Raw genomic sequence first — 21,744 nt, forward strand, 5'->3', positions numbered from 1 at the left:
AGAGAGTCAGATCCATTGAGATATAGTGATAATTTGTTGAGGAGAATTTTATGATCAACGAGGTCAAAGGCCTTAGAAAAATCTAAGTATACGACCCCAGAGAGCTGGGAGGAATTTATGGCTGACAGACATTTGTCTGTCAAAAGCGAGAGCGCAGTAGAACATGAGTGGTTACTGCGGAAACCAGACTGCAAGGGGTGGAAAAGGGCCAAACGGTCCATGTATTTTGTGAGATTAATGTGAATATGTCTTTCAAGAAGCTTTGATAGTACTGAGAGTAAGGAAATAGGGCGGTAGTTGCTAATATCAGAAGTGTTTTTGGATTTGGGGAGAGGAATAACTATATATATATATATATATATATATATATATATATATATATATATAGAGAGAGAGAGAGAGAGAGAGAGAGAGAGAGAGAGAGATATATATATATAGAGAGAGAGATAGATAGAGATAGATAGAGAGAGAGAGACCGAGAGACAGAGAGAGAGAGAGAGAGAGAGAGAGAGAGAGAGAGAGAGAGAGAGAGAGAGAGAGAGAGACGTAAACACACACTGACACACACACACACACACACACACACACACACACACACACACACACACACACACTATGTGGTTTCAGGACATTGATTCATAACAAATTCCAAATAAGCAAAGACAACCCCCGGACAGTTGATTGTTGTGCTGGTGAACCGAACACGAGAAGGACTATGCCTTCCAAAGAGCTAAGAACTTTGGAAGTTGTGGCAAAGATCTTTAAGAGCGAAGCAGTTGAACATCTTTGGTTGTGGTACCAACGCTGACCCCAGGTGAACGGCTGAACAAACTGTGCGCGAAGATCGGCAATTGACAGCAACCCCCATCGTCTTCAAGATAATCAATCCTCGCTCCGTCTTCTTCACAGCTGCTCAGTCTTCTCCGTCGGCTATCTGTTGGTGAATATATTTGAGTTCCCTCTCCATCTTCCCATTGCCATTTATATATACATAGGTCTTTCCGTCTGAACATAATGGGTTCAGAACAGACACAAAATGGTAAATAATCTTGTTGTGTTTTGGGGTGTTTTTTCGATGTCGGTGCATTGTCTGTCTTCTTCTTCTTTCCTTCTTTATGTGCCAGTTTGTTTCTAATGTGTGTTTGTCTGTGAGCCTTTCCGTCTCAGTTCAGGTGATTTCTCACTTGCTCTCTGTCTCTGTCTGTCTGCTTGTGTATGGTTGTCTGTCCGGACCCTGTCAGTCTGTCTGTCTGACTGTCTGTCTCTCTGTATCTCTCTGTAACTCTCTCTCTCTCTCTCTCTCTCTCTCTCTCTCTCTCCCCCCCCCCCCCCCCCCCCCCCCTTCGCTCTTTCTCTCTCTCTCTCTCTTTCTCTCTCTCTCTCTCTCTCTCTCCCCCCCCCCCCCTTCCCTCTTTCTCTCTCTCTCTCTCTCTCTCTGTCTTTCTCTCTCTTTCTCTCTCTCTCTCTTTCTCTCTCTCTTTCTCTCTCTCTCTCTCTCTCTCTCTCTCTCTCTCTCTCTCTCTCTCTCTCTCTCTCTATCTCTCTCTCGCTCGCTCTATCTCTCCCAACATATCTTATACAACTCTTCAATTCATCTCCGTCATATTATTCAAACACTCGAAATAACCTTGCCTTGTCGAGGCCCCGCATCGATTTGTTTAAAACTAGTTTTTCTTATTCTGGTGCGTTCCTTTGGAATTCACTACCTGTAAATATCAAGTCATGTCTGTCATTATCTTCTTTTAAAAGACAGCTCCGAAAGCACCTCTCTAACGACTAAGTCGGTGTACACTTTGTGCGAGTGTGTGTGAGGATGTGTAAAAGAGAAAGTGTATAGTATGCTTCCATTAACAAGCACACTTTTGAATTTTTAATTTTTATTTTGTTTTACCTTTCCCCATTGTTTTTTTTTGTTTTTTTTTCTTTTAATTCTTCATATTTGTTCTTTGTTTCATGTGTGTATCATAGTAGGGACTAGCTGTAAGAAAGGACCAAATGGACCTAAAGCTATCATCCCTCGATAATAAAGTTTTCGAGTTCGAGTTCGAGATTATCGATGTCCAAGTGACGTTTGACTAGATGGAGACTGACGGACGGTATTAACGGGAGTGGAGTCAGTGGAAGAGGAGCTGGACAGCGTGACCTCCTCTATCTAACGGAGTTTCTCTTAGCTTGGTCGAATCAGTGTCTAACATGACATTTACCTCAGTTGAACTACAGTTCACAACAACATAATCGGAGCCGAATACATGTAAACGTCCATAGGCTTGATGTTGTTTTCATATTTATACATGTATGTATCTACATTTCATGTGTTAGTCTATGAAAATAAAACATTGTTTAAACTAAAACTGCGGATTAAATGACCGAGCAACATTAAGTTCCCGTCAACCGAAGAGAGAGAGAACAACAAAAGTGTTTAAAGAAACCTCAAACCAAGATAACCGAAAATGAAATAGAAAAAGATGATGTAAATGTCTTGGCAGAAAATATAAACGTCTGCCACGAAATTCTAAGCACTCCCTCTTGCCCCCTCGCCCTTATCGCACGCGCACTTGCCCGATACCCAACTTCCTCTCTGCCGCGCGCAGGCGCAGATAAGAAAGGCACTCACCTACACCGTATCGGCAGTCGGTCTTCGTCTTCCGAAATGTCAACGTTATCAAGTCCAGCAGGGTTGGCAGCCTCGCGCCTTGAAAACAGCACAGATACTAGGCAGGGGGTTGCTCGCTGGGATTTTCCACCAGCAAGATGCGTAAAAATGAGCAGCAAAGCACTTCCGTGGACTGGCGTGATTTCGCGGGCCCCCTGGGAGGAGAGTAAAAGAGCTTACAAATGTCAGTCTTTTGATTCAGTCTTTTGCTTGGGAATAGAGATAGCAAAGAGGTGTCCCTCGTGGCAGCGTAACGCGTAGCAGCTTTCTGAATGAATTAAAGATGTAGCAGTGTCCTCAGGACATGGCGTAAGAGTTTACTGTGATAGAAGGATCTTCTGTATTTGTTCTGTCAGAAGACAATGCGCTCTTTGTCGGAGAGAGGTTTTCTTCTTTCAAGTATTGTTTATTTCTCTCTTTTTTACATTTAGTCAAGTTTTGACTAAATGTTTTAACATAGAGGGGGAATCGAGACGAGGGTCGTGGTGTATGTGTGTCTGTGTGTGTGTGTGTGTGTGTGTGTGTAGAGCGATTCAGACTAAACTACTGGACCGATCTTTATAAAATTTGACATGAGAGTTCCTGGGTATGAAATCCCCGAACGCTTTTTTCATTTTTTTGATAAATGTCTTTGATGACGTCATATCCGGCTTTTCGTGAAAGTTGAGGCGGCACTGTCACGCCCTCATTTTTCAACCAAATTGGTTGAAATTTTGGTCAAGTAATCTTCGACGAAGCCCGGACTTCCGTATTGCATTTCAGCTTGGTGGCTTAAAAATTAATTAATGACTTTGGTCATTAAAAATCTGAAAATTGTAAAAAAAAATAAAAATTTATAAAACGATCCAAATTTACGTTTATCTTATTCTCCATCATTTGCTGATTCCAAAAACATATAAATATGTTATATTCGGATTAAAAACAAGCTCTAAAAATTAAATATATAAAAATTATTATCAAAATTAAATTGTCCAAATCAATTTAAAAACACTTTCATCTTATTCCTTGTCGGTTCCTGATTCCAAAAACATATAGATATGATATGTTTGGATTAAAAACACGCTCAGAAAGTTAAAACAAAGAGAGGTACAGAAAAGCGTGCTATCCTTCTTAGCGCAACTACTACCCCGCTCTTCTTGTCAATTTCACTGCCTTTGCCATGAGCGGTGGACTGACGATGCTACGAGTATACGGTCTTGCTGAAAAATGGCATTGCGTTCAGTTTCATTCTGTGAGTTCGACAGCTACTTGACTAAATATTGTATTTTCGCCTTACGCGACTTGTTTACATTTAGTCAAGTTTTGACTAAAAGTTTTAACATAGTGGGGGAATCGAGACGAGGGTCGTGGTGTATGTGTGTCTGTGTGTGTGTGTAAACTACTGGACCGATCTTTATGACATTTTACATGAGAGTTCCTGGGTATGATATCCCCAGACAGGTTTTTTCCTTTTTTTGATAGATGTCTTTGATGACGTCATATCCGGCTTTTTGTAAAAGTTTAGGCGGCACTGTCACACCCTCATTTTTCAATAAAATTTATTGAAATTTTGGCCAAGCAATCTTTTACCAAGGCCAGACTTCGGTATTGCATTTGAGCTTGGAGGCTTAAAAATTATTTTGTTTTGTTTTGTTTGTTTGCTTAACGCCCAGCCGACCACGAAGGACCATATCAGGGCGGTGCTGCTTTGACATATAACGTGCGCCACACACAAGACAGAAGTCGCAGCACAGGCTTCATACCCAGTCACATTATTCTGACACCGGACCAACCAGTCCTAGCACTAACCCCATAATGCCAGACGCCAGGCAAAGCAGCCACCAGATTGCCAATTTTAAAGTCTTAGGTATGACCCGGCCGGGGTTCGAACCCACGACCTCCCGATCACGGGGCGGACGCCTTACCACTAGGCCAACCGTGCCGGTCCTTAAAAATTAATTAATGACTTTGATCATTACAAATCTGAAAATTGTAATTAATTTTTTTTAAACGATCCAAAATTACGTTCATCTTATTCTTCATCATTTTCTGATTCCAAAAACATATAAATATGTTATATTCGGATTAAAAACAAGCTCTGAAAATTCTAAATATAAAAATCATGATTAAAATTAAATTTCCGAAATCGATTTAAAAACAATTTCATCTTATTCCTTGTCTGTTCCTAATTCAAAAAACATATAGATATGATATGTTTGGATTAAAAACACGCTCAGAAAGTTAAAACAAGTCGCGTAAGGCGAAAATACAATATTTAGTCAAGTAGCTGTCGAACTCACAGAATGAAACTGAACGCAACGCAACGCAGCAAGACCGTATACTCGTAGCATCGTCACTCCACCGCCCGTGGCAAAGGCAGTGCTCGTGGAATTGACAAGAAGAGCGGGGTATTCGTTGCGCTGAGAAGGATAGCACGCTTTTCTGTACCTCTCTTCGTTTTAACTTTCTGAGCGTGTTTTTAATCCAAACATATCATATCTATATATTTTTGGAATCAGGAACCGACAAGGAATAAGATGAAAGTGTTTTTAAATTGATTTCGAAAAAAAAAATTTGATAATAATTTTTATATATTTAATTTTTAGAGCTTGTTTTTAATCCGAATATAACATATTTATATGTTTTTGGAATCAGCAAATGATGGAGAATAAGATAAACGTAAATTTGGATCGTTTTATAAATTTTTATTTTTTTTTTACAATTTTCAGATTTTTAATGACCAAAGTCATTAATTAATTTTTAAGCCACCAAGCTGAAATGCAATACCGAACCCCGGGCTTCGTCGAAGAGTACTTGACCAAAATTTCAACCAATTTGGTTGAAAAATGAGGGCGTGACAGTGCCGCCTCAACTTTCACGAAAAGCCGGATATGACGTCATCAAAGACATTTATCAAAAAAATGAAAAAAACGTTCGGGGATTTCATACCCAGGAACTCTCATGTCAAATTTCATAAAGATCGGTCCAGTAGTTTAGTCTGAATCGCTCTACACACACACACACACACACAGGCACACACACCCACACACAGACACACGCACATACACCACGACCCTCGTTTCGATTCCCCCTCGATGTTAAAATATTTAGTCAAAACTTGACTAAATATAACGAAGAGAGGTACAGAAAAGCGTGCTATGCAGCTCAGCACAACCACTACCACGCTAAACTGGCTCGTCAATTTCACTGCCTTCTGCACGAGTGGCAGACTACGGTCATTGTGAAAAAAAATGCAGTGCGTTCAGTTTCATTCTGTGAGTTCCACAACTTGACTAAATGTAGTAATTTCGCCTTACGCGACTGTTTTATTTTGTTTTCCTCTGGAGTTTCTGTCTTTGCTTGTTGTCGTAGTTTTTTGGTTTGACCGTTTCTGTTTGTTAGTTTGTTTCAAGAACAAAGGGGCAGTCTGGGTGTTATCAGATATTTGTCTCATTCCTTCAGTCCCCGCTTTTTTGTTGTTTCTCTGTCCATTTATGATTTTACCTTATTCCTTCACATTAACGTCAGCAGTACACACAGTTATTGTACTCACTGCAATATCCAAAATGTTCCTGTGTTTGTGGGTATAATTGTTTGTATGTGTGTGGGGAGGGGTTTGAGTGGGGGAGATAGATAATTTAAACTTCTTCTGCGTTCATGGGCTGAAACTCCCACGTACACTCGTGTTACATTCACGAGAGTTTTCTTTAGGTGCATGTCCGTTTTTACTCCGCCATTTAGGCAGCCATACGCCGATTTGGGGGATGCATGCGTGTTTGTTTGTGGTTTTTTTTATAACCCACCGAACGCTGACATAAATTACATGATCTTTTCCGTGCGCACTTGGCCTTCCTTCAGTTTATTAGATAGTTTCTTACTACAGGTCAACTGACATCGTTTTTGATAAATAAACACAACATATCTAAAAAAATATTTTAAAAAAACAACCTCACACGAGCATTCTATATAGACAATCACATCACCCCACCGTGGCTACCACCCCCACCCCCTCCCCACACCCCCTAAAACAACAACAACAATGACAAAACACACAACTTAAGCAGATGTATTTATCGTTGTCATATCCTATTATGTGTTTCCCTCGTTTGGTTCTTACCCACTGTAAGTTATGGGCAGAATATACCTGCGCAGTTTCAGCGGCACAGACGACGCACGGCTTATTATTTATGCCGCGATAGGGATTATGACGAGTACTTGGCCTGTTTTCCTTTCATGCAACGTGTAGCGGGCTGGGATCATCTGGAGTGCGTCGTTGGTCCTGCTGAAGTTACATAGGTGAGCGGAGCCCCTTACCTTTTGGATCCGACTTCATGGGCGTCTGCAGGTGTTTCATTTCGCCAACAGAGGGAGCCACGTGCCCTGTTTTGTAGCGCGTGCTGCTCGAGACAGAAAGCACGTGCTGTGATAACAGCCCTCAGTTATCTCCCTTCCTCTGTTAATGTCGTCTGCTTTCCTTTGAGACTAGAGAAGTCTGATGAAGTCAATGTGTTCCTTGTGAGTGTCTTTCTTGTTGTGAAAAGGATAGGGGTGTTTTGCCTTGTTTTTCTAATAGATCTGATATGATTTAAAGAGTCTTTGTTTCGGACAGTTTTGTATCGAAAAGTGTGCTCTTGTATGTTTCTAGACCTATTCGGGACCATTCTGAAAACCGGCACGGTTGGCCTAGTGGTAGTGCGTCCGCCCCGTGATCGGGAGGTCGTGGGTTCGAACCCCGGCCGGGTCATACCTAAGACTTTAAAATTGGCAATCTAGTGGCTGCTCCGCCTGGCGTCTGGCATTATGAGGTTAGTGCTAGGACTGGTTGGTCCGGTGTCAGAATAATGTGACTGGGTGGGACATGAAGCCTGTGCTGCGACTTTTGTCTTGTGTGTGGCGCACGTTATATGTCAAAGCAGCACCGCCCTGATATGGCCCTTCGTGGTCGGCTGGGCATTAAGCAAACAAACAAACAAACAAACAAACCATTCTGAAAAGCATCGGTGCACGCTATCGCTCATGGTCTCTCTGACAGGATGTATTTATAATTACTGCGCAGAATCTATCAAAACAAGAATACAGAGTCATCTCCCAACTGAGACGAAAGTGATTCCAGATTGGCCGACTTCGACAGTGATCTCCGTTCTGTTCTTCATAGTTATGATAAAGACATCGTTCTAAGGTTAAAACAAGTCGAAATGTTGAGACTGCTGTGGGAAGGAGACGTAATATTGTTGCATCACTCCCAACTGGTTACGGCAAAAACTATCGTCTGCTTCGTAGCCAAAGTTGATTATCACGTGACACTTTTGCCATATTTAGAGTTGTTTGCACAGTAAATACACCCGCGAAAGATAGCTCGCTTGAATCTGTCTTACATATCAATTCCTTTGTAGTTTAAAAATTACACAACACGATGAAATTTCATTATCGACGATCGCGAATCTGCTTATATCAATAACACATTACGAAAAGCTCTAAATATGTTAAAAAAAAAATCGATTTCTTACCCACAGAAAGAAAACTATGGCATCCTGTCAGGGATAAATGAGACCCGAAGGGAAGTAACTCATTTTGACCTGAGTTCAATGATGACTCGGGACTGGGAGAGAAAGAGAGAGAGAGAGAGAGAGAGAGAGAGAGAGAGAGAGAGAGAGAGAGAGAGAGAGAGAGAGAGAGAGAGAGAGAGACAATGACAATGACAATTCTTTATTTTACGAGGGTAACAGAATAAGCATTGGTATACTTTTGGAGAGAGAGAGAGAGAGAGAGAGAGAGAGAGAGAGAGAGAGAGAGAGAGACAGAGACAGAGACAGAGACAGAGACAGAGACAGAGAGACAAAGAGAGAGAGGAGAGTCAAGGAGTAATTGAATGAATATATATTTAGAGAAGGAGGAGATGAAGATAAAGAAGAAGCGACAGGAAAAGATGAAACTGATTGTATAACGGCACGGCATCAAATTCAGGAGGCTGCGAAATTCGATTCAAGGGAGGCAACAATGATGAGAGGCGTTCAGGACTTCTGATTTTTCTCTTTACTTCCCTTTAGCTGTGTAATATTTTATGTGTGGAATAAGTTTGTCAGTAAATGCGACTTGTTACTATTTATATCTGCGTATTCTAAGCAGTGCAAAGTCGGCAAACACACACACACACACACACACACTTACACGCACGCACGCATGCACACATACACACACACACCTACACGCGCGCACGCACACACACACACACACACACACACACACACACACACACACACACACACACACACACATGTCAATAGACTTGACCCACAAGTCAGCAGCGAATGTGATAAACGGGTTATCTCCCCTGAAAAGCGAAGCAAGCTTCGAAGATGGCGACGATGGAAAAGAGAAGAACTGTGAGCGAACTGCGAAAGGTGTGTGTGGGTGTGTGTGTGTGATGTGTGTCAGTGTGTGTGTATGCGCGTGCTGTGTGTGTGTGTGGCTGTGCTTGCGTGAGCTTGTGTGTGTGTGTGTGTGTGTGTGTGAGAGAGAGAGAGAGAGAGCGATAGTGAGAGTAGGGTATGGTTGTTGGTGAAAGTTGAGTTGGACGCTGGGGTTGGGCGGGTGTGTGTGTTAGAGAGGGTTGTGTGTGTGTGGGGGGGGGGGGTGGACTGCGTGTGTGTGTTTATTTGTGTGTGTGAGGGTTGTGTGTGTGTGTGGGGGGGGTTGACTGCGTGTGTGGGTTTATTTGTGTGTGTGAGGGTTGTGTGTGTGGGTGTGTGTGTGTGTGTGTGACTGCGTGTGTGTGTTTATTTGTGTGTGGTGTGTGTGTGCCTTTCGCCTTGTATTGAGGAAATTAAACTGCGTTTGCGTATTATGTGTGTGTTTGCAAGCGTGCGTGTATGTTAGGCATATCTCAGTAGGTGTGTGTATGTGCGCGTACGTGCAATGTGTGTGCGTGCGCGCGTGTGTTTCTGTATGTATGTATGTGTGTGTGTGTGTGTGTGTGTGTGTGTGTGTGTGTGTGTGTGTGAGAGAGAGAGAGAGAGAGAGAGAGAGAGAGAGAGAGAGAGAGAGAGAGAGAGAGAGAGAGAGAGAGAGAGAGAGAGCGATAGTGAGAGTAGGGTATGGTTGTTGGTGAAAGTTGAGTTGGACGCTGGGGTTGGGCGGGTGTGTGTGTCAGAGAGGGTTGTGTGTGTGTGGGGGGGGGGCTGGACTGCGTGTGTGTGTTTATTTGTGTGTGTGAGGGTTGTGTGCGTGTGGGGGGGGGGGTTGACTGCGTGTGTGGGTTTATTTGTGTGTGAGAGGGTTGTGTGTGTGTGTGTGTGGGACTGCGTGTGTGTGTTTATTTGTGTGTGGTGTGTATACATGTGCCTTTCGCCTTGTATTGAGGAAATTAAACTGCGTTTGCGTATTATGTGTGTGTTTGCAAGCGTGCGTGTATGTTAGGCATATCTCAGTAGGTGTGTGTATGTGCGCGTACGTGCAATGTGTGTGCGTGCGCGCGTGTGTTTGTGTATGTATGTATGTATGTGTGTGTGTGTGTGTGTGTGTGTGTGTGTGTGTGTGTGTGTGTGAGAGATAAACAAACTATCAAGAACAAAACAAAACTGAACAAACGAAATGTTTTCCCCCCAACTCTGATTATTGCTTGTTTCGGAGACGACTGTGATTTTGACTTTTTGAGTAAGCCTACACGAACACACAAGCTCAATACAGCCGGCAACAAGTTCGCCGGTCGGGGCAGTGAAATACTATTTCAAATAGATCTATTTCACTAAGAATGTCAATGGATATAGGGCAACATACTTGTTTTTTAAATCAGTGATTGATTAGATCGTCATATTTTTGTGACACTGAGACCAAACCATCAAAAAATTAGCAATAGGCCTTGAATCAAAGTCGTGCGAGATCTGACCTTGCTGCAAATGTACGTGTACGACTTGGTTGTGTTGACGTTCAACTGGTAAGCTGGGCGATTGCAGGCTTTTATCCAGCGAAGGCAGCGATCTAGATGGTACAGATGCTTTCCCGGTTTCACAAATGGGATGAATTTCACGCCAACACAGCGTTCAGGATACCTATCATCCGTTTTACATTGTCCCCAAGCACAGCGCTTGTTAGCAGCATTTGTGTGTGTTTGCTTCCTAAAACAAGGGAAGTAACTCCCAGAGTCTCGATATGTGGATATGGTTAATTGCCGATCTTCGCATAGTTTGTTCAGCCGTTCAACTTGGGTCAGCGCAGTACCACAACTTTCAAAGTGCTTAGCTATTTTGAAGGCATGGCCCTTCTCGTGTAAATATTTCGGCTCACAAGCCAAACAACTGGGTTCTGTTTGTGCGTAGTTGGAATTTATTATGATTCAATTTTCTAAGAGCAAATATTGGCTTTTTAAGAAAATCTTTCATTACACAAATCCAACGCACCACAGCAAGCAGTCAGGTAGGTGTGTGTGTGTGTGTGTGTGTGTGTGTGTGTGTGTGTGTGTGTGTGTGTCTGTGTCTGTGTGTGTGTGTGTGTGTGTATGTTCAAGCGTGCATGTGTGTGTGTGTGTGTGTGTGTGTGTGTGTGTGTGTGTGTGTGTGTGCAGTTTGCAGACCCCATTTGCTGGCAACAGTAGCTTACCTTACAGTCAGCACAAAGAAGAGACCGAATCCTGGGCAACATTGATTTCTGTTGTGGTTCTACTTCATCCATGGGAGACGACCTGTGTCGTATGCGATTTTATGTTGTCCATTTACATTTGCGTCCCTTGAGTCATACTATGATTTTGTGTAGCCTGTGTTTTGTTGCGTTAACTGCAATGATGTAAGGGATCATGTGACGATGTGTATGGTTTTGTGGAGCGAAAAAGTAAATGACAATGAAATGACTACGTGGCGATAGGAATGCGGACGGTGGTGCTTTTCTGACGGATCATGGCCAAGCGTTTGTGCCACCGATGTACTTGACAGTTGTCGGACAAAATATTTCCATGATTGATAGATTCACGTGGTACATCTATTCGTTGGACGAGAAGCTGCTTATAGCGGGTGTTGTTTTCTGCAAGCACATGACCGTCTGTTAATTAGTTGGTTTTATCGTGCTTTTTTGTTTTTGTTGTTGTTGTTGTTGTTGTTGTTGTTGTTGGTTTAAACTGTCGTGCTTTCACGTGTCTTACGGATTTAATCTAGTACAAAAATAGAGAGCTAAAAGAAAGTAGCTTAGATAGTACAGGTCTCCTCATAGCAACGAAACGACCGACAAAATATGACTGGATAAACCAGCAACAAAGTTATCAGAAACACAGAACGATGAAAGTATGGGGAGACAATGACAGTCTCTACCAACTTTCAGTTGCTTATTTCAGAACTTTAATCTTTTTGATCTTTGATTGTTATATTTGTTTCATTTTTTTCGATAAGGCCAACAAAAAAATTAGTCTGTTTACGGTAACATAGGCAAAACAAAATAGGGTCGGTAGGTCGGGATTTTTGAATTTTTTGTCCCCAAAAACATATTTTTAAGTTATTTTGTCAAAAAACAAAGATTTTTTTTTCTCCCCCAAATGCCCCAAAAAAGTCTAGGGTCGCGCGAAAAAAATATGGTCGGTCGGGATACCGTAAACAGACTATTTTTGTTTTGTTTTGCCTAAACATATTTGATGACTTCATAATGTTTTCGGCTTTTTACAAAAGTGGTGATGTGGTGACCTCATTCTTTGACTCAGTCCGGACTATGCAATTGCATTCCGGCTCGGAAGCTTAACGATTAATTAATAAGTTGTTCAATAGAGCTCTCGTTAAAACCCAGTTTTCACAAGCAGATGTAAAGATGTTGGCATAGTATTCTCTATCAATTCTGGAATCCACAAATCTAAAAATATACAGATGTGTCATGTTAACTCTGAAAAAGTGCTCAGAGTTAACGAAAATCGGTGTATGCACTGTATAGGTGCTACGTACAAAGATATATACGTATACGTTCCTACGATTTGCTGAGACGAGCGCGCCTCTTGTCGGTCAGCACGAGATTTAGCTAGCCAAACCTTACCACATTGTAGTCTCGATGATGACTGGTTTCCAGTGTTGATCTTTTAGTTTCAGGCCGACAAATTGACTCAATCCTTTCATATCGCATCACGCAACTTGTTTTCTATTTGAGTTGTTGTTATTGCTCGTAAACTCCCCCCCCCCCCCACCCCCAACCCAATACACCCCCTTCCTACCATCGCTTAGCAAGTTATAAAAATATAAAAACAATATACACATATTTCCAGTCCAATCAACTCAAAAAACAAACAAATCAAATCAAATCAAAAATCAATTCAAATCAGATCCTGTGTTAGATTTGACTCCAGAATGAATATTCTACTTGTGAAACTTTTTTTTAATGTCGGGGATGTTTGAGAACATAACAATCCGTCAAACTGACATTTCAATTACACCAAAATAGCTCTGTTCCTCGAGTAAGGGAATACACAATATTAACAGCTATTGTGTTTTCAGCGAAGCAATAGGGTCCGATATTTAGACGAGACAAGTATAATGCCGACGAGTCGAAGACGAGTCGCATTTTTCTTGTTCGAGTCTAAATATCGGACCCTATTGCTACGCTGAAAATACAATAGCGATTATATAGCTGTTCTGACCTTGATTTGTTGTTCCAAACTTACAAAATGACAGTTTTTGCGTCGATGCGTTGATCTCAGGTTTTGATAGCAGACGCCGTTTCTTATGCGCATTAGTTTTGCGCAGGCGCCACACTGACTTTGGGAGAAAAAAACCGATTTGACAACACAGCTGTTAAACAGCTTTTTATTATATTTAGTCAAGTTTTGACTAAATATTTTAACATCGAGGGGGAATCGAAACGAGGGTCGTGGTGTATGTGCGTGTGTCTGTCTGTCTGTGTGTGTGTGTGTGTAGAGCGATTCAGACTAAACTACTGGACCGATCTTTATGAAATTTGACATGAGAGTTCCTGGGTATGAAATCCCCGAACGTTTTTTTCATTTTTTTGATAAATGTCTTTGATGACGTCATATCCGGCTTTTCGTGAAAGTTGAGGCGGCACTGTCACGCCCTCATTTTTCAACCAAATTGGTTGAAATTTTGGTCAAGTAATCTTCGACGAAGCCCGGGGTTCGGTATTGCATTTCAGCTTGGTGGCTTAAAAATTAATTAATGACTTTGGTCATTAAAAATCGGAAAATTGTAAAAAAAAACAAAAATTTATAAAACGATCCAAATTTACGTTTATCTTATTCTCCATCATTTGCTAATTCCAAAAACATATAAATATGTTATATTTGGATTAAAAACAAGCTCTGAAAATTAAATATATAAAAATTATTATCAAAATTAAATTGTCCAAATCAATTTAAAAACACTTTCATCTTATTCCTTGTCGGTTCCTGATTCCAAAAACATATAGATATGATATGTTTGGATTAAAAACACGCTCAGAAAGTTAAAACAAAGAGAGGTACAGAAAAGCGTGCTATCCTTCTTAGCGCAACTACTACCCCGCTCTTCTTGTCAATTTCACTGCCTTTGCCATGAGCGGTGGACTGACGATGCTACGAGTGTACGGTCTTGCTGAAAAATGGCAGCTACTTGACTAAATATTGTATTTTCGCCTTACGCGACTTGTTGGTTCATTCGTATACAACAAAAAGAAGTTTGAGTTTTTTTTAATTTTGAACAAGACTACTTATGAAGAAGACCAAAACACAACATCAACGGAAAACTAGAAACAACTGAAGAACTAGGATGCAACAAGGGGAGGAGAAGAGAACAGCTTATCCGTACAACGCGAGCAGACGGCAGCGAAGTTTTCAGTTTGGGTGAATGGCATTTATACTTGTCTCGTAATAAAGCGAATAATTCAACCTCAGTTATAAATGACTACATGAATGTTAGTGCCATGGGTTGTACATCAATACTTCAGAAGGGAAGTGGGGTATTTAGTGTGGAGTTACGAGATAAGAAAAGCCGAATGCGAAAGTTTGTGTCAGTCGGCAACGGCTGAGCTCACACAGGCACACAGAAACGGCTGTTCTGTTTTACTCCCCTGTTTGTAATACATCTTTCGACTTTGGGCATTTTGTGGTGTTTAGAGACAGAAAATAATTGGTTTAGTCCTGTTTCATCGGTAAGTTAGCAGAAAAGGGTATGCTATCGACATTTGTAAAGCTGAAAAACATTCCCGAGAAGAATTTCAAGTTGTCAGTGTATGCTGAAACATCGTGTGGTACAGATGGGTAAACCGGAACCATGCGTCTTTGTTATTGCCAATATGCTTTTGGATATTGGCAAAAATGGCCGACTTCAGTAGCATTATGCTTTGATGATCGGAAGAGACCATCCAATCACAGCCCCCGAATTCCCCCACGTGTCCATCAGTATAGCTATATTAACAGCTATTGTGTTTTCAGCGTAGCAATAGGGTCCGATATTTAGACGAGACAAGTATAATGCCGACGAGTCGCATTATACTTGTTCGAGTCTAAATATCGGACCCTATTGCTACGCTGAAAATACAATAGCGATTATATAGCTGTTCTGACCTTGATTTGTTGTTCCAAACTTACAAAATGACAGTTTTTGCGTCGATGCGTTGATCTCAGGTTTTGATAGCAGACGCCGTTTCTTATGCGCATTAGTTTTGCGCAGGCGCCACACTGACTTTGGAAAAAAACTCGATTTGACAACACAGCTGTTAAACAGCTTTTTATTAGTTCATTCGTATACAACAACAAGTCGCGTAAGGCGAAATTACAACATTTAGTCAAGCTGTCGAACTAACAGAATCAAACTGAACTCCCTGCATTTTTACAGCAAGAGCGTATACTCGTAGCATCGTCAGTCCACCGCTCGTGGCAAAGGCAGTGAAATTGACAAGAAGAGCGGGGTAGTAGTTGCGCTGAGAAGGATAGCACGCTGTTCTTTATATCTATTCTTTTTAAATTTCTGAGCGTGTTTTTAATCCAAACATATCATATCTATATGAAGAATAAGATGAGTGTAAATTTGGATCGTTTTAAAAACAAATTATTTTTTTTTCCAATTTTCAGATTTTTAATGACCAAAGTCATCAATTAATTTTTAAGCCACCAAGCTGAAATGCAATACCGAAGTCCGGCCTTCGTCGAAGATTGCTTGGCCAAAATTTCAATCAATTTGATTGAAAAATGAGGGTGTGACAGTGCCGCCTCAACCTTTACAAAAAGCCGGATATGACGTCATCAAAGACATTTATGGAAAAAAAGAAAACAAGGTCCGGGGATATCATTCCCAGGAACTCTCATGTAAAATTTCATAAACAACGGTCCAGTAGTTTGGTCTGAATCCCTCTACACACACACACGCACAGACACACACACAGACACACATACACCACGACCCTCGTTTCGATTCCCCCTCGATGTTAAAATATTTAGTCAAAACTTGACTAAATATAAAAAGAAGTTTGAGTTTTTTTAATTTTGAACAAGACTACTTATGAAGAAGACCAAAACACAACATCAACGGAAAACTAGAAACAACTGAAGAACTAGGATGCAACAAGGGGAAGAGAAGAGAACAGCTAATCCGTACAACGCGAGCAGACGGCAGCGAAGTTTTCAGTTTGGGTGAATGGCATTTATACTTGTCTCGTCATGAAGCGAATTGTTCAACCTCAGTTATAAACGACTACTTGAATGTTTGTTTCATGGGTTGTACATCAATACTGCAGAGGGGAAGTGGGGTATTAAGTGTGGAGTTACGAGATAAGAAAGTCGGCCATTTTTGCCAATATGCTTTTGGATATTGGCAAAAATGGCCGACTTCCGTAGCATTATGCTTTGATGATCGGAAGAGACCATCCAATCACAGCCCCCGAATTCCCCCACGTGTCCATCAGAATAGCTATATAACAGGAAGTAAAGGAGATACCAAATCATCAGGCCAACTCTGCCAACTCATTTTTGTGCCAGAAGCGGATCTTGGTAACAATTCAAGTTCAACTCTGTGGACTAGAGCGCAACTTAAACAAGTCGCGTAAGGCGAAATTACTACATTTAGTCAAGCTGTGGAACTCACAGAATGAAACTGAACGTAGTCCGCCGCTAGTGCAAAAGGCAGTGAAAGTGACGAGCCTGTTTGGCGCGGTAGCGGTTGCGCTGTGCTTCATAGCACGCTTTACTGTACCTCTCTTCGTTTGAACTTTCTGAGCGTGTTATTAATCCAAACATATCATATCTCTATGTTTTTGGAATCAGGAACCGGCAAGGAATAAGATGAAAGTGTTTTGAAATTGATTTCAAAAATTTAATTTTGATCATAATTTTTATATTTTTAATTTTCAGAGCTTGTTTTTAATCCAAATATAACATATTTATATGTTTTTGGAATCAGAAAATGATGAAGAATAAGATAAACGTAAATTTGGATCGTTTTATAATTTTTTTTTATTTTTTATAATTTTCAGATTTTTAATGACCAAAGTCATTAATTAATTTTTAAGCCACCAAGCTGAAATGCAATACCGAAGTCCGACCTTCGTCGAAAATTGCTTGGCCAAAATTTCAATCAATTTGATTGAAAAATGAGGGTGTGACAGTGCCGCCTCAACTTTTACAAAAAGCCGGATATGACGTCATCAAAGACATTTATCGAAAAAAAATGGACAAAATGTCTGGGGGTATCATACCCAGGAACTCTCATGTCAAATTTCATAAAGATCGGTCCAGTAGTTTAGTCTGAATCGCTCTACACACACACACACACACAGACAGACACGCACACACACACACACACACAGACAGACACACACACACACAAACACACACATACACCACGACCCTCGTCTCGATTCCCCCTCTATGTTAAAACATTTAGTCAAAACTTGACTAAATGTAAAAAGTAAAACTGGGCAACTCAATTGGGAGTTGATTTCCGGGGTTAAGAACGCCTCTAGTGGATCCGCGTGCACTGTACATGGAATCCTCCTTCTAAAAACTCCCGGAGGATATAGACTGACGACTGACCTTGTCCCTCGAAACCCCTTACTTTATCAGATGTCTGATCTGAACGCCTGTAAAATGACTCCGATTCCCGCTCTTCTAATTCAAAGGCACATTCCTTCTTGTGAAAACAGTTCGGCTTATGGGCAGAATATACCTGCGCAGTTTCAGCGGCACAGACGACGCACTGCCTGTTATTTATGCCGCGATAGGGATTTTGACGAGTACTTGGCCTGTTTTCCTTTCATGCAACGTGTAGCGGGCTGGGATCATCTGCAGTGCGTCGTCGGTCCTGCTGAAGTTACGTATGTGAGCGGAGCCCCCTTCCATCTCGGATCTGGCGAATCTGTTACACGTGATAAGGCTAGAGATGAGCAGCCTGGGTGCTCTATGGGCACAATGGGGATGTTTTGATGAATTACATTTGTAAAAGTATTTATACACAAATCCAACTCAACACCGCAAGCAGTCTGGGTGTTGGTTTTTGTTACGTGACCGGTTGGAGGGATTGGTCTTATCCCATGTACACGCTTGGTCACATCTGAGACGAAGTGCCGAACGGTTTTTGTGACAAGGAATGTATTTTTGAGACCTGGTCGTGGCAGATTGTTGGCGATCCTAAAGGAGGTGGGTAAGGGCGGGGTGGAGGGGGGGGGGGTGTTTAGTGGGGGTTGGGGTGGGGGGTGCGTAGGTAGGTCTAATGCAGCGGACATATGAATTACATTGCTTTTAAAGTGAGGTGCAATTGTTAAGACTCCCTTTGCGAACCTTGCGAATCTCGTCATTTTTCAATCGAAAAATAAGCACAAAGATTTATCTTCAATTTGGAGTCAGAGCAGCGCTTTAAAAATGCGCTTCACGTACTCTTGAGGCACTAAAATATAATCAGTGTCAGAATTAAATGTCGGCTTCCTGTGATGTAAATCTTGATATGTTCGGCGTACTGGAAAAACTTTTCTTGAAGTTTACATTCGTAAAAGTTAGAGGAAAAAAATGATGAAAAAGCAGTCACAAAAATGTCCTTATAGCTTATTTTTTTTAGATCTGACAGCATCAATTATATGCATGTCTGAAAATCTATTTCCAAGATAGGCAATTACGCGCTTCTTCAGTTAAAACTCTTAAAATCCTCTGCCGTTCTATATGTATGTCTCTGTCCGTCTCTGTCTGTCTATCTCAGTCTGTCTGTCTGTCTCTCTATGTCTGTCTATCATTGTGTATCTGTTTGTCTGTCTGTCTATCCCTGTCTGTCTGTCTGTCTGCTTGTCTGTCTGTCTGTCTCTCTCTCTGTCTGTCTCTGTCCGTCTCTGTCTCTGTTTGTCTCTGTCTCTCTGTGTCTGTCTGTCCGTCTCTGTCTCTCTGTGTGTCCTTATAGCTTATTTTTAGGTCTGACAGCATCAATTCTATGCATGTCTACAAAACCATTTCCAAGATAGGCAATGACGCGCTTCTTAAGTTAAAACTCTCAAAAATCCTCTGCCTTTCTGTATGTTTGTCTCTGTCCGTCTCTGTCTGTCTGTCTCTCTATGTCTCTCTATGTCTGTCTATCATTGTGTATCTGTTTGTCTGTCTGTCTATCCCTGTCTATATGTCTGTCTGTCTGTCTGTCTGTCTGTCTGTCTGTCTGTCTGTCTGTCTGTCTGTCTGTCTGTCTGACTCTCTCTGTCTCTGTCTGTCTCTGCCCGTCTTTGTCTCTGTTTGTCTCTGTCTCTCTGTCTCTGTCTGCCTTTCTCTCTCTCTCTATCTCTCACCCCCCCCAAAAAAAATAAAAAAATTGTAATTCAAAACATGCGTGCTTCCGTCCGACACTCATCCACCTCCCCAGCCACCGCATCTTCTCCACTCCAGACCTCGAAGCCCAAACCAAAGATATTCTACTGCTGCGAATATCCTTGCCCCAACTGTACCATTTCGTTCGTCCGTTACCCTGCGTCATTTTCCGGCGACTAAGCAAGCTCTTTATCGTACCATGCACGTCTGCCAGCTCCACTCAATCATCTTTCATTGCCGGCCAAGTGACCCTTGTTGCCACAGAGCCGCCCAGGGACATCCATGGAAGAGACTAGACCCTGGTATTAGCATCGCATGATGTGCTCCTCCAGTGACAAATGAATGATTCATTCTTGAGATCTATGAGGCGTAACGGTGACGTTCCTCTGAACCCCTTTAGTGGCGAGGTTGCATTTATAAGGAAAAGAAAAAGGAACAAGTGTTTGTCTGAATCGACCTGTACCGTAAACGTCAACCTACCGGAAGATGTATTCGCTTTTATATTGAATGTTTTTTTGTGTGTGAAACTTATTCAGTCGTTTGTGTAAATATATCAGCTCTAACGGTAATGTTCGCCCCTACGACCTTTACTGGTAAGGTCGTATTAAAGAATAGTATTAATAAAACAACGTCTGAATCACTCTGTATTATAAACGCCAATCAAACGGCGAATTGGGTCGATTTCTAAACGTGAAAAGGCTTTAGTTGCTTACTTGAATACAATAGTGGTGTAGTGGCGAGGACGCATTTTGTCTTAAAGGCTCATTATTCCCGTGTGGCTCACCGTCTCAGATCTGTCTAGGCATGTACATGGAATAAGACCATCTCCACTTAATCACATACCAAAATACCAACTCCCTCACTGCTTTCTGTGGTGAATTGGAATGTGCTGGTGACTTGGAATTTGTTGATGAATCGGAATTTGTTTTTGATGAATTGACCTTTAAAAAGCTACTGGTGGCTTTTACGAATTCTGTTATCAAAAAGGCACCCACTGTGCACAGGGAGGACCAAGTTAATTGTTGGTTAAGGACCAAGTTAATTGTTGGTTAAGGACCAAGTTAATTGTTGGTTAAGGACCAAGTTAATTGTTGGTTAAGGACCAAGTTAATTGTTGGTTAAGGACCAAGTTAATTGTTGGTTAAGGACCAAGTTAATTGTTGGTTAAGGACCAAGTTAATTGTTGGTTAAGGACCAAGTTAATTGTTGGTTAAGGACCAAGTTAAAGCCACAGTACGCCTCCCGTAAACCATCACAGATACGGTCAGGCTTTTACACACAGTACAAACACTCTTTCATTTAAACACTCAGCGCTTTTGAACATCCTAGTGACTTAACCCCCTTCGTGTGAACACGCAAGCACAAGACCAAGTGCGCACGAAAAAGATCCTGTAATCCATGTCAGAGTTCGGTGGGTTATAGAAACACGAAAATACCCAGCATGCTTCCCCCGAAATATAGAGTGCTGTCCCTTCTGCGCCGAGCGGCTGCATTTCAGGGCTCTCTCATATTTCGTACTGTGCGCCTTGAGTCGCCTTGTGGTAAGATATGCGCGCGATATACATTCTCGTAGTATTATTATTATCCTAGGTGCCCTCCGTAAAGAGCGAGCAATTTTCAAAGAATTTTGTTTTGCGTGGTTTATCTTACCCCTGAGCCATCGCGAACCCGTGTGATCCAGTTTCCTTTAATCACAATGTAGTCGTCATTTTGTGATTTCCATGCGACTCGCTGTAAGCTTATCTGTAATAGCACGTTATTGTCTACCTCTGAATCTAAACGCAACAAACGGCTGCGATTCGCACGAACTAGAGCAGTGACAGTTGACTGTTAAGAGGAACGGGCGCTATTGGCACAACCATCGTCTGCTACGAGAAAGACGGTTTGCGTGAAACGTGTCCGGGTTTTTCTTTGTTCAAACTTTCAAAACTTCGAATTGTACTGATCTTGTCTTGATGAAAAAAGAATTCTTTTATGATTTAAGAATGTTTGTGTAACAAGCTGTCAATTTATCATCTAGATTTTAAAAGTTAGTTCCAGCGCCAAAATGAGGCGCCTGATTTGCCGATCAGACGGTCCACGAACATAAATTCTTTGACAATTGCTCGCTCTTCACGTAAGGCACCTACGATGTTCTCAAGCGGTGAGTGTTTTAACGAAAGGGTGTTTGTACTTTGTGTAAAAGCCTGACAGTATCTGTGATGGTTTACGGGAGGCTGACTGTGCCTTTAAGGGATGGTCTATATCCCACGAACAAGCCTGGGCAGATCTGAGACTGTGAGTCAAACTGTTTACAAAGGAAGGAGTGTGCCTTTAAGTATTTGTTGTATTCACTGTGCATGATGAACCTCAATCGAACGGCGTTAGATCGGTTTTTCCTTTG

This window comes from Littorina saxatilis, linkage group LG2 (genome assembly GCF_037325665.1).
Source record: "Littorina saxatilis isolate snail1 linkage group LG2, US_GU_Lsax_2.0, whole genome shotgun sequence".
Taxonomy (NCBI): domain Eukaryota; kingdom Metazoa; phylum Mollusca; class Gastropoda; order Littorinimorpha; family Littorinidae; genus Littorina; species Littorina saxatilis.